The sequence below is a fragment of the Orcinus orca genome, chromosome 6 (genome assembly GCF_937001465.1).
Source record: "Orcinus orca chromosome 6, mOrcOrc1.1, whole genome shotgun sequence".
NCBI lineage: Eukaryota > Metazoa > Chordata > Mammalia > Artiodactyla > Delphinidae > Orcinus > Orcinus orca.
The window spans coordinates 93630717-93642080 of NC_064564.1; the positions used below are offsets into that span (position 1 = coordinate 93630717).

General features: G+C 40.9%; 1 pseudogene; it reads left to right on the top strand.

The window, feature by feature from the left end:
* The first annotated feature begins 10218 nt into the window (after positions 1–10218).
* On the top strand, positions 10219–11364 carry LOC101286456 (10 kDa heat shock protein, mitochondrial-like; annotated as a pseudogene).

Sequence of the window (11364 nt, forward strand, 5' to 3'; positions counted from 1 at the left end):
TTTTAGTTTTTTAAGGAACCTCCATACTGTTCGCCATAGTGGCTGTATCAGTTTACATTCCCACCAACAGTGCAGGAGGGTTCTCTTTTCACCACACACTTTCCAGCATAGTTTCTAGATTTTTTGACAATAGCCATTCTGACCAGCATGAGGGTGATACCTCATTGTAGTTTTGATTTGCATTTGTCTAATAAATAGTGATGTTGAGCATCTTTCATGTGCCTCTTGCCCATCTGTATGTCTTCCTGGTGAAATTTCTATTTAGGTCTTCCGCCTATTTTTAAATTGGATTGTTTGTTTTTTTGATATTGAGCTCCATGAGCTGTTTGTATATTTTGGAGATTAATCCTTTGTCTGCTGTTTCATTTGCAAATATTTCTCCCATTCTGAGGGTTGTCTTTTTGTCTTGTTTGTGGTTTCCTTTGCTGTGCAAAAGCTTTTAAGTCCCATTTGTTTATTTTTGTTTTTATTTCCGTTACTCTAGGAGGTGGGTCAAAAAAGATCTTGCTGTGGTTTATGTCAAAGAGTTTTATAGTGTTTGGTCTTACATTTAGGTTTTTAATCCAGTTGGAGTTTATTTTTGTGTATGGTGTCAGGTAGTGTCCTAATCTCATTGTTTTACATGGAGCTGTCCAGTTTTCCCAGCACCACTTGTTGAAGAGGCTGTCCTTTCTCCATTGCATGTTCTTGCCTCCCTGGTTGTAAATTAGGTGACCATATGTGTGTGGGTTTATCTCTGGGCATTCTATCCTGTACCACTGATCTATATTTCTGTTTTTGTGCCAGTACCCTATTGTCTTGATTACTGTAGCTTTGAAGTCAGGGAGCGTGATTCCTCCAACTCCATTTTTCTTTCTCAAGATTGTTTTGGCTATTCAGGGTCTTTTGTGTTTGTAATATGAATATGAATTGTAAAATTTTTTTGTTCTAATTCTGTGAAGAATGCCATTGGTAGTTTGATAGGGATTGCATTGAATCTGTAGATTGCTTTGGGTAATATACTCATTTTCATAATATTGATTCTTCCAATCCAAGAACATGGTATATGTCTCCATCTGTTTATGTCATCTTTGATTTCTTTCATCAGTGTTTTATAGTTTGCTGAGTACAAGTCTTTCGCCTCCTTAGGCAGGTTTATTCCTAGGTATTTTATTCTTTTTGTTGCAATGGTAAATTGGATTGTTTCCTTAATTTCTCTTTCTGATTTTTCGTTGTTGGTGTATAGGAATGCCAGAAATTTCTGTGCATTAATTTTGTATCCTGCAACCCTACTAAATTAATTGATTAGTTCCAGTAGTTTTCTGGTGGCCTCTTTAGGATATTCTATGTGTAGTATCATGTCATCTGCAAACACTGACAGTTTTACTTCTTCTTTTCCAATTTGTAGTCCTTTTATTTCTTTTTCTTCTCTGACTGCCATAGCTAGGACTTCCAAAACTTCTTGAATAAGAGTGGTGAGAGTGGACATCCTTGTCTTGTTCCTGATCTTAGTGGAAAGGCTTTCAGTTTTTCACCATTGAGTATGATGCTTCTTGTGGGTTTGTCATATATGGCATTTATCATGTTGAGGTAGTTTCCCTCTATGCCCATTTTCTGGAGAGTTTTTATCATAAATGGGTGTTGAATTTTGTCAAAAGTTTTTTCTGCATCTATTGAGATGATCATATGGGTTTTATTCCTTAATTTGTTAATGTGGTGTATCACATTGATTTGCCTACATTGAAGAATCCTTGCATCCCTGGAATAAATCCCACTTGATCATGGTGTATGATCCTTTTAATGTGTTGTTGGATTCTGTTTGCTAGTATTTTGTTCAGGATTTTTGTATCTACGTTCATCAGTGATATTGGTCTATAATTTTCTTTTTTTGTGATATCTTTTTCTGGTTTTGGTATCAGGGTGATGGTGGCTTTGTAGAATGAATTTGGGAGTGTTTCTCCCTCTGCAGTTGTTTGGAAGAGTTTGAGAAGGATCAGTGTTAGCTCTTCTCTACATGTTTGATAGAATTCGCCTGTGAAGCCATCTGGTCCTGGACTTTTGTTTGTTGGAAGATTTTTCATTACGGTTTCAATTTCATTACTTGTGATAGGTCTGTTTATATTTTCTAATTCTTCCTGGTTCAGTCTTGGAAAATTGTACCTTTCCAAGAATTGGTCCATTTCTTCGTGGTTGTCCATTTTACTGGCATATAGTTATTTGTAGTAGTCTTCTATAATCCTTTGTATTTCTGTGGTGTCAGTTGTGATTTCTCCTTTTTCATTTCTAATTTTATTGACTTGCATCCGCTCCTCTTTTTTCTTAATGAGTCTGGCTAAGAGTTTATCAATTTTGTTTATCTTCTCAAAGAATGAGCTTTTAGTTTTATTGATCTTTGCTATCGTTTTCTTCGTTTCTATTTCATTTATTTCTGCTCTGATTTTTATGATTTCTTTCCTTCTACTGACTTTGGGTTTTTTTTACTTCTTTCTCTAGTTGTTTTAAGTGTAGGGTTAGATTCTTTATTTGAGATTTTTCTTGTTCCTTGAGGTGAGATTGAATTGCTATAAACTTCCCTCTTAGAACTGCTTTTGCTGTGTCCCATAGGTTTTTGTTGTCGTGTTTTTGTTGTCATTTGTTTCTATGTATTTTTTCTTTGATTTCTTCAGTGATCTCTTGGTTATTTAGTAGTGCACTGTTTAGCCTCCATGTATCTGTGTTTTTTACAGTTTTTTTTTTCCTGAAATTGATTTCCAATCTCATAGCATTGTGGTCAGAAAAGATGCTTGATTTAATTTCAATTTTCTTAAGTTTTCTGAGGCTTCATTTGTGACCCAAGATGTGATCTATCCTGGAGAATGTTCCATGTGCACTTGAGAAGAAAGTGTATTCTGCCACTTTTGGGTGGAATGTTCTATAAATATCAATTAAATCTATCTGGTTTATTGTGTCATTTAAAGCTTGTGTTTCCTTACTTATTTTCTGTTTGGATGATCTGTCTGTTGGTGTAAGTGGCATGTTAAAAGTCTGCTACTATTATTGTGTTACTGTTGATTTGTCCTTTCATGGTTGTTAGCATTTGCCTTATGTATTGAGGTGCTCCTATGTTGGGTGCATAAACATTTATAATTGTTATATCTTCTTGGATTGATCCTTTGATCATTAGGTAGTGTCCCTCCTTATCTCTTGTAACAGTCTTTATTTTAAAGTCTATTTTATCGGATATGAGTATTGCTATCCCAGCTTTCTTTTGATTTCCATTTGCATGGAATATCTTTTTCCATCCCTTCACCTTCAGTCTGTATGTGTCCCTAGGTCTGAAGTGGGTCTCTTGTAGACAGCATATATATGGGTCTTGTTTTTGTATCCATTCAGCCAGTCTCTGTCTTTTGGTTGGGGCATTTACTGCACTTACATTCAAGGTTATTATCCATATGTATGTTCCTATTACCATTTTCTTAATTGTTTTGGGTTTGTTTTTCTAGGTCTTTCTGTTCTCTTGTGTTTCCCGTCTAGAGAAGTTTCCTTAGCATTTGTTGGAAAGCTGGTTTGGTGGTGCTGAATTCTCTTAGCTTTTGCTTGTCTGTAAAGGTTTTAATTTCTCCATTGAATCTGAATTAGATCCTTGCTGGGTACAGTGATCTTGGTTGTAGGTTTTTCTCTTTCATCACTTTAAGTATATCCTGCTACTCCCTTCTGGCTTGCAGAGTTTCTGCTGAAAAATCAGCTGATAACCTCATGGGGATTCCTTTGTATGTTATTTTTTGTTTTTCCCTTGCTGCTTTTAATATTTTTTCTTTGAATTTAATTTTTGTTAGTTTGATAAATATATGTCTTGGTGTGTTTTTCCTTGGGTTTATCTTGTATGGAACTCTCTGTGCTTCCTGGACTTGGGTGACTATTTCCTTTCCCATGTTAGGGAAGTTTCCAACTATAATCTCTTCAAATATTTTCTCAGACCCTTTCTTTTTCTCTTCTTCTTCTGGGACCCCTATAATTTGAATGTTGGTGTGTTTAGTATTGTCCCAGAGGTCTCTGAGATTGTCTTCAATTCTTTTCATTCTTTTTTCTTTATCCTGCTCCTTGGCATTTATTTCCACCATTTTGTCTTCCAGCTCACTTATTCGTTTTTCTGACTCAGTTATTCTGTTACTGATTGCTTCTAGTGAATTTTTCATTTCAGTTATTCTGTTGTTCATCTCTGTTTGTTTGTTCTTTAGTTCTTCTAGATCTTTGTTAAACATTTTTTATATTTTCTCAATCCGTGCCTCCATTCTATTTCCAAGATTCTGGATCATCTTCACTATCATTATTCTGAATTCTTTTTCAGGTAGATTGCCTATTTCCTCTCCATTTATTTGGTCTTGTAGGTTTTTACCTTGCTCCTTCATCTGTGACATATTTTTTTTTGCCATCTCATTTTTTTTTTTTTTTTTTAATGAGTGGGGTTGTGTTCCTGTCTTACTGCTTGTTTGGCCTGAGGCTTCCAACACTGGAGTTTGTAGGCTGTTGGGTAGAGCTGGCTCTTGGTGCTGAGATGTGGACCTCTGTGAGAACTCACTCTGATAAATATTCCCTGGGGTCTGAGGTTCTCTGTTAGTCCAGTGGTTCTGATACAGAGCTTCCACCACAGTAGCTTTGGCTCAACCCCCCGCTTGTGAACCAAGATCTCACAAGCCACGTGGGGTGACAAAAAGAAAAAAAAGAGAATAACAAAGTAAAAAATAAAATTAGACAAGGAAACTAACAGATATGTTAGAAAGACTATAAAAATAAAAATATAGATGAATCAACAACCTGAAGGTACAACAGTACCACAATAGTAAAAAGAAGATGGGGGGAAAGGCCTTGGCTGTGGAGGGCAGGGCCTAGGCAAGGGTGAGGTTTGGGCTGTGGGTGGGGCCAATGCTTAAGACCCACAGGACTGCAAAACGTCCTGGGGGCCGTGGGGGGTGGGGCTTAGGCTCAAGGAACAGAAGGGGCCCAGGCGTGCCCCCCACCCCTGGTCACCCAGCCGGCTTCCTGAGCTCATGTGGGTGGGGCAAACGCCCTCCTCTCCTCTCCCGCTACTCTGGTCTGGAGGGCTCCTCTCGCCTGCCTCTCCTGAACTCCCCTCAGCCTCCTTCCTATGCCCCCAGGACCCATGTGTGTGTGTGTGTGGGGGGGTGACCTTGGAGGGCAGGGGACTGGCCTGGGAGCTCAGCAGGCTCCCCAGGCCCGAGTGGGTGGGGCAAACGCCCTCCTCTTCTCTCCCACTCCTCCCTCCTGCCTCTCCTGATCTCCCTGGCCTCCCTCCTATTCCTACAAGGACCCACAAGGCCTGGAGGGGGCTTTGGAGGGCAGGGCACCAGCCTGGGAGCTCAGCAGGCTCCCCGTGCCAGAGTGGGCGGAGCAATCGCCCGCCTCTTCTCTCCCGCTCCTCCCGGAGAGCCCCTCCCGCCTGCCTCTCCTGAACTCCCCTTGGCCTCCTTCCTATGCCCCCAGGACCAATGCGACCAGGGGGAGGGGGAGCCTTGGAGGGCAGGCCACTGGCCCGGGAGCTCAGCAGGTTCCCTGGGCCCGAGTCGTCGGGGGAAACTTCCTCTGCTCCTCTCTTCTCCTCCCAGAGGGCCCCTCCTGCCTTCCTCTCGTGATCTCCTCGGCCTCAGGGGCGCTGATCCTGTCTGGCCTCCACTTCTCCCCCCTGTGTCCCCCCACGTCCTACCGGTTCACTTGGGGGGTTCCTCCCATCTCTTTGGGTGTCAGGGTCCCCCACCAGCGGCCAGCAGGTGCCCTAGTGGTGGGGAGACGCTAACTCAGTGTCTTCCCACAGCGCCATCTTCTGCATCCTTTTTCTATTGCACACTGATCATTCTGTTCATTATTTAGGTCAATGCACTAGAACACAAATTTGAATGCTTTTATGTGGTAGGTATTTTCCATGAAATTAGGTCCAGGTTGAATTCTATTCATAAGAGAAAATTAAAGTACTTATGTTGGGTAAGTAAATTCTGAGTAATAATAACTGACATTGATGGGATTTCTATGTGCTAGGCACTGTTCTTTACATATCTTAACATATTTAATCCTCACAAAACTCCATGAGGTCCAGTGTATTATTTTCACCATTTTAGAGATGAGAAAACTGAGGCATAGAGAAACTTGCAGAAGGTAATTCATGGAGCAAGGGCCAGAGCCAGGATTTGATGCAGGACATCTGGCTTTAGCAACGGCACTCTTAACCACTATGTCTCTAAAATTAGTGTAATCTCTAAACTTTAGAAGTTAAGAAAGCAGTAGGAAAGGAACTTCTAAGTTCCTTTTAAGAGATCTGAATATCACAGAAGAAGAGTCATAACTAAAATTTATCAAGCAGGTACTGTGCTAAGCAATTCATATGTATGCTCTCTGAATTGTTTTTTCCTCAGGTCCTGCTTATCTGTCAGGCCAGGTTTTTTTGGTTTTTTCCCTTAAAAATTTTTTTTACAATTTTTAAAGGTTACACTCCACTTATAGTCATTACAAAATATTGGTCATATTCCCTGTGTTGTACAATATATCCTAGCAGCCTATCTTACACCCAGTACTTTGTACCTCCCACTTCCTCACTCTTATATTGCCCCTCCCCCAACTGTTAACCACTAGTTTGTTCTCTGTATCTGTGATACGCTCTTTTAACTTTGAAAACGACACTGTGAAATAAGTACTATTCTTGCTAGGTTAAAGAGGAAGACACAGGCTTATAGAGATTTAGCAGCTGCTTTCTATAAGGTTACACAATAAGTAGAATGTCTGACTAAAGACTGTGCATTCTGTGTTACCACTAGTGTACACCACCTCCCAAGATGAGAAAGTTTCTCAAATGAACTCCTTGGTATAAAGTCAAGAATATAATTTGATATGTTGCTCTGGCTGGCTAAGCCTAACAGAGAGGTAGCTGAAGAGGTGGAGGGAAAGACTTTGCTGTTATGATCTGATGGGCCCCATCTGAAAGATGAGATACATATTTATTGAGTGAATGAACATTATAAATAACCTGATGGTGCAGCTGATTATAGTGGAGATAGGAATAGCTTTCTACAGGGTTCTCAAGCTGGATTTCCAGTTTGGTGAACTGTTTGGAGGGGAAAAATTAGATTTCCATGGTTAAGCACTTTGAGAAATTATCCCCTTCTAAAATAATTATAATGCCTATAAGAAGTTGGACTAATATTAAAAATGTTCTCTTTAGCTGTTTTTTTTTTTTTTTTTTTTTTGCGATATGCGGGCCTGTCACTGCTGTGGCCTCTCCCGCCGTGGAGCACAGGCTCTGGACACGCAGGCTCAGCGGGCTCACGGGCCCAGCTGCCCCGCGGCATGCGGGATCCTCCTGGACCGGGGCATGAACCCGTGTCCCCTGCATCGGCAGGCGGACTCTCAACCACTGCGCCACCAGGGTAGCCCATGAACTTTCTTTTAAACCTCACTCATTGACCTTGTTTTTTAAATTTCTTTCCTTTGCCTGTCTTTTGGTGTAACAAGATGTTAGTTGGGATTATCTTGGAATTCCAGGTAGAGCTCCAAAGACAAAAGATGTTACCTTCACACTGTAAAGAGAGGAGCTAGGCTGTCTAAGTGGGACTTAATTAAAGATAACAACTAGTCCAGAGAACTTCACTCCCAACAGCCCAAGAAATTAAAAATTTTAAAGGAAATTCATAGAAGGGAATTCAAAAGGTTAGAGTGATTTTTCTACTCCTCTCTGTATGAGGAAAGCGGTGCTTCTCTTCCCCAAGCCAATTCAGACTCTATTTGAATAGATAAAGGATTATTTTTTTCTCACATATCAGTAAGTCTGAGAGAGCTGATACCTTCAGTTATCTGCTATTTTCTTGACCCTTCTCCCATGGTCACAGGGCATGCCCCAGCTCAAGGCAGAAAAAAAGAAGGGCCCATCTCAAGGGCATAGTCACTTTAATAAGAGAAGCCACATTGTTTTCATCCTTCTGTTTGTCTATTCTTTTACCAATACCACACTTTCATTACTGTAGATGTACAGTAAGTCTTAAGACTGAGTAGCATCAGTCCTTCAACTTTGTTCTTCTTCATTTAGTTTTCAGAAGCATGTCAAACAGATTTCTTCATTTTCATTTGCCCATATTCTAACACATGGCCAACGGCTTGCTGAGTGGCTGGAAAAAAACATATTTAATGTTTTAACTCAACATGCACAGTTGGATATACCTTTTTGGTTAGCCATCTGATGGTATCCGCAGTTCCTGACAACTGCAGGTGTCAGGAAACCTTGCTATGCAGAGGTCCATGGCATCACTGTGGAGCCCGCACATGTACCCCATGAATGAGTCAGCACTGGGAGCCTGCTATAAAGAAGAATATCGATAGCAAAAAGAAAAACAAAAGCCATAACAAACCCCTGTGAACTAGAAGGCCTTTTGTTCCTTTTCTATAATTCCCCTACCTACTACCTTGACCCTGGAGGACACAGATGGTGGAAGGGGCAGAAGAGGAGGAAAGGTTGACCACCCCATGCCTCTTTCCCCCACTGCAAGGCTCTGAGCCAGGCAGACCTGAGCTGATGGAGTGGGAAAAGCTCTGAATTAGATGCAACACTGACATTTTAATTGGATTGGACTCTTAATATTTTAGTATCTTAAATGATGAGGAAGTAATGGGTTCTGCTGAGATAAAGTTAAAGGATGGGAAGGGGAGATCTGACATAGGATCATAGTTGGGGGCTTTGTCTGGTGGATGTTAGATCCACTTCCTGACTGTGCCCCACTGATTTCAGCCTCTTCAACAAACTGGTTATGCTGGAAACTACAAACTCCTTTAATCCTAGCTGTTGACCCACAGTCCTTACTCCTAATAGGTCTTTCTGGCTCTCATCCAGTAGCCTTTTCATTGCTGTGGGGATGCTGGATCTGTCAGTAAAAGGCAACTTTAGGAGAACATTTTGGGTTGTGTGGGACCCGAGAAAGCCCAGTAGGGAGACTGTAACAGGATAATAACAAATCCTGGTCTGTCACTGCCTGCCTTTGTGATCTCTCTCTAGCTCTGAGTTTCCTACTCTGAAATAAATGGTCTAAAGAAAATGATTGTAATAGATACTTCTTGTGATGGCTGTGTGGCTCCCTCCATTCTCAGACATTGCCTCTGATACCTAGGGATGTGACCTAGCATCCCTCCAGAGCTGATCAACAAGAAGAGGACATCTGTCCCAGGCCAGGGCAGGCTCTTTCCTGGCAGTACCGAATAGGGGGACACAGAGACTGAACAATATTAACATTGACTATCATTAGTAACTGAGGGTATCCCACATTTACCTACTGCTGCTGGCCTCAGAAATGCCCAACTTCTTGCTCTTTTTGGGGATTGATGGCTGATTCCCTGGTAGCCTTTCAGTAAATCCGTCATTTTGCTTAAGCTGTCCTGAACTGTTTTATATGACTTGCAATCCATGTTACTTTTTTTAAAGGGTTCATTCAACTTCCAGAATTCTTTTATTTGATTTAATGGTACCTGTTACTCTTGAACAGAGATGAATTATAACTTTGAGTGCTAGTAACCATAGACACCTGGCAACTGTGGCACCAGTGGGTGACTGCAGTTTTGGAAGTCTTTATACTGATGAACACTAGAGATATTCCTTTTCATAACATCAGATATTTTAAGTAGGTAAATTTGTACTTGTTACACATGGAGAATATTTTTAGTTTAATAGTTCATATTAGAGGTATAAGTGATGTTTACAGAAAAAGATTTTACCTTCAAGTGCAAGTAGTAAGTGAGCCAAGTTATATTTTTCAAGTCACCATATCAGTGTGTATTATTAGATACACAGAGTCTAAAGAGTTGAATTTATAATTGAATTGGTTTATCACTTAAATCTCATGTGCCAGGATCTCACTGTACTGACTGAATTCAGGACAATTTGTGCTCTTTAGTTAATCCTCCTTGATAATGCTGACCATTAAAAAAATAGAAATTAAATTTAACATTTTGTCTTAAACGTCATATTTTACTACACTATAACTGGAAAGTGCATAGTTATCAAATCCCTGTGAGAATAACTTCAGAATGAAAATTCCTAACCAGAATACTAAAGTATAGAAGTGTAGTTGGCTCCTCTAATATGAAACTTCCTCATCATGGACTCTTCATGGTTTTTAAAACGTTTTTGACTTCCCAAAGTGAAAGGCATGCCAATCAGTGGATAGAAAGCAGTATTGCAGAGAAGAAATAGCTAGGATTACGTTTGTGGTACTGGGTTTTGGGATGTTGCCAACTTGATCTGGGGGATGGATGATCAAGCTGAGACTAAGAAGGGTTATGTAGAATTAACTTGATGATTAATATTAGATGCATAACCATAATGTTTGTACAAATAGAGGAACATGCTGCCAAAAAATTTATAAAGTAGTTCTGAACTAGAGGCGATTCCCGCCCCCCCAAGACAAAAATGTCTAGAGACATTTTTGGTTGTCACAATTGGTGTGTGCGTGCGTGCTACTGGCATCTAGTGGGTAGAGGCCAGGGATGCTGTTAAACATCCCATAACACACCCCATAAGACAGCTAAGAATTGTTCAGCCCAAAATGTCAATAGCATTGAGGTTGAAAAACCTGGTTTATAACAATTAGTTTCACATGTTTTTGTACTCAAAATGCTTCAAATATGTTTAGTCAAAATGCTTTTCCATTTCCGGAAGGGGGGCTAAGGGTAAGTATTTTCACCTTGGCCCGCGGCCTAGAAAAGCCTAGAAAAACCTCCTCTTTTCTTCCGCCTACCGGTCCGCGAGTCACAGCCCTGAGCAGAGCCCAGGAAACGAACCGTGGCGCGCGCTGGTGCAGCCGCCCCCTTTCGCGGGGAGGGGCCGGGGGCGAGGGCGCTGGGAGGTCTTTTCTCGAGTTCACGTGGCCGGAGGGTCAGACTTCGGATCTCCCTTTTGTGGCGGCGGCCAAAGAGCAACAGTACGAACTGCGGCAACCAGAGTCATGGCAGGACAGGCATTTAGAAAGGTTCTTCCCGTATTTGACAGAGTATTAGTTGAAAGAAGTGCAGCCGAAACTGTAACCAAAGGAGGCATTATGCTTCCAGAAAAATCACAAGGAAAAGTATTGCAAGCAACGGTAGTAGCTGTTAGATCAGGCTCTAAAGGAAAGGGTGGAGAGGTTCAACCAGATAGTGAAAGTTCTTCTCCCTGAATATGGAGGCACCAAAGTAGTTCTAGACGACAAGGATTATTTCTTACTTATAGATGGTGACATTCTTGGAAACTACGTCGACCAAAATAAGTCACTATTGAAATGGCATCACGTGAAGCTGCCACTGAAGTTCTGAAATCTTTCATCATGTAAATAATTTCCCTGTTTCTTTTATAATAAAGTAATGATATCCAAACGAAAAACA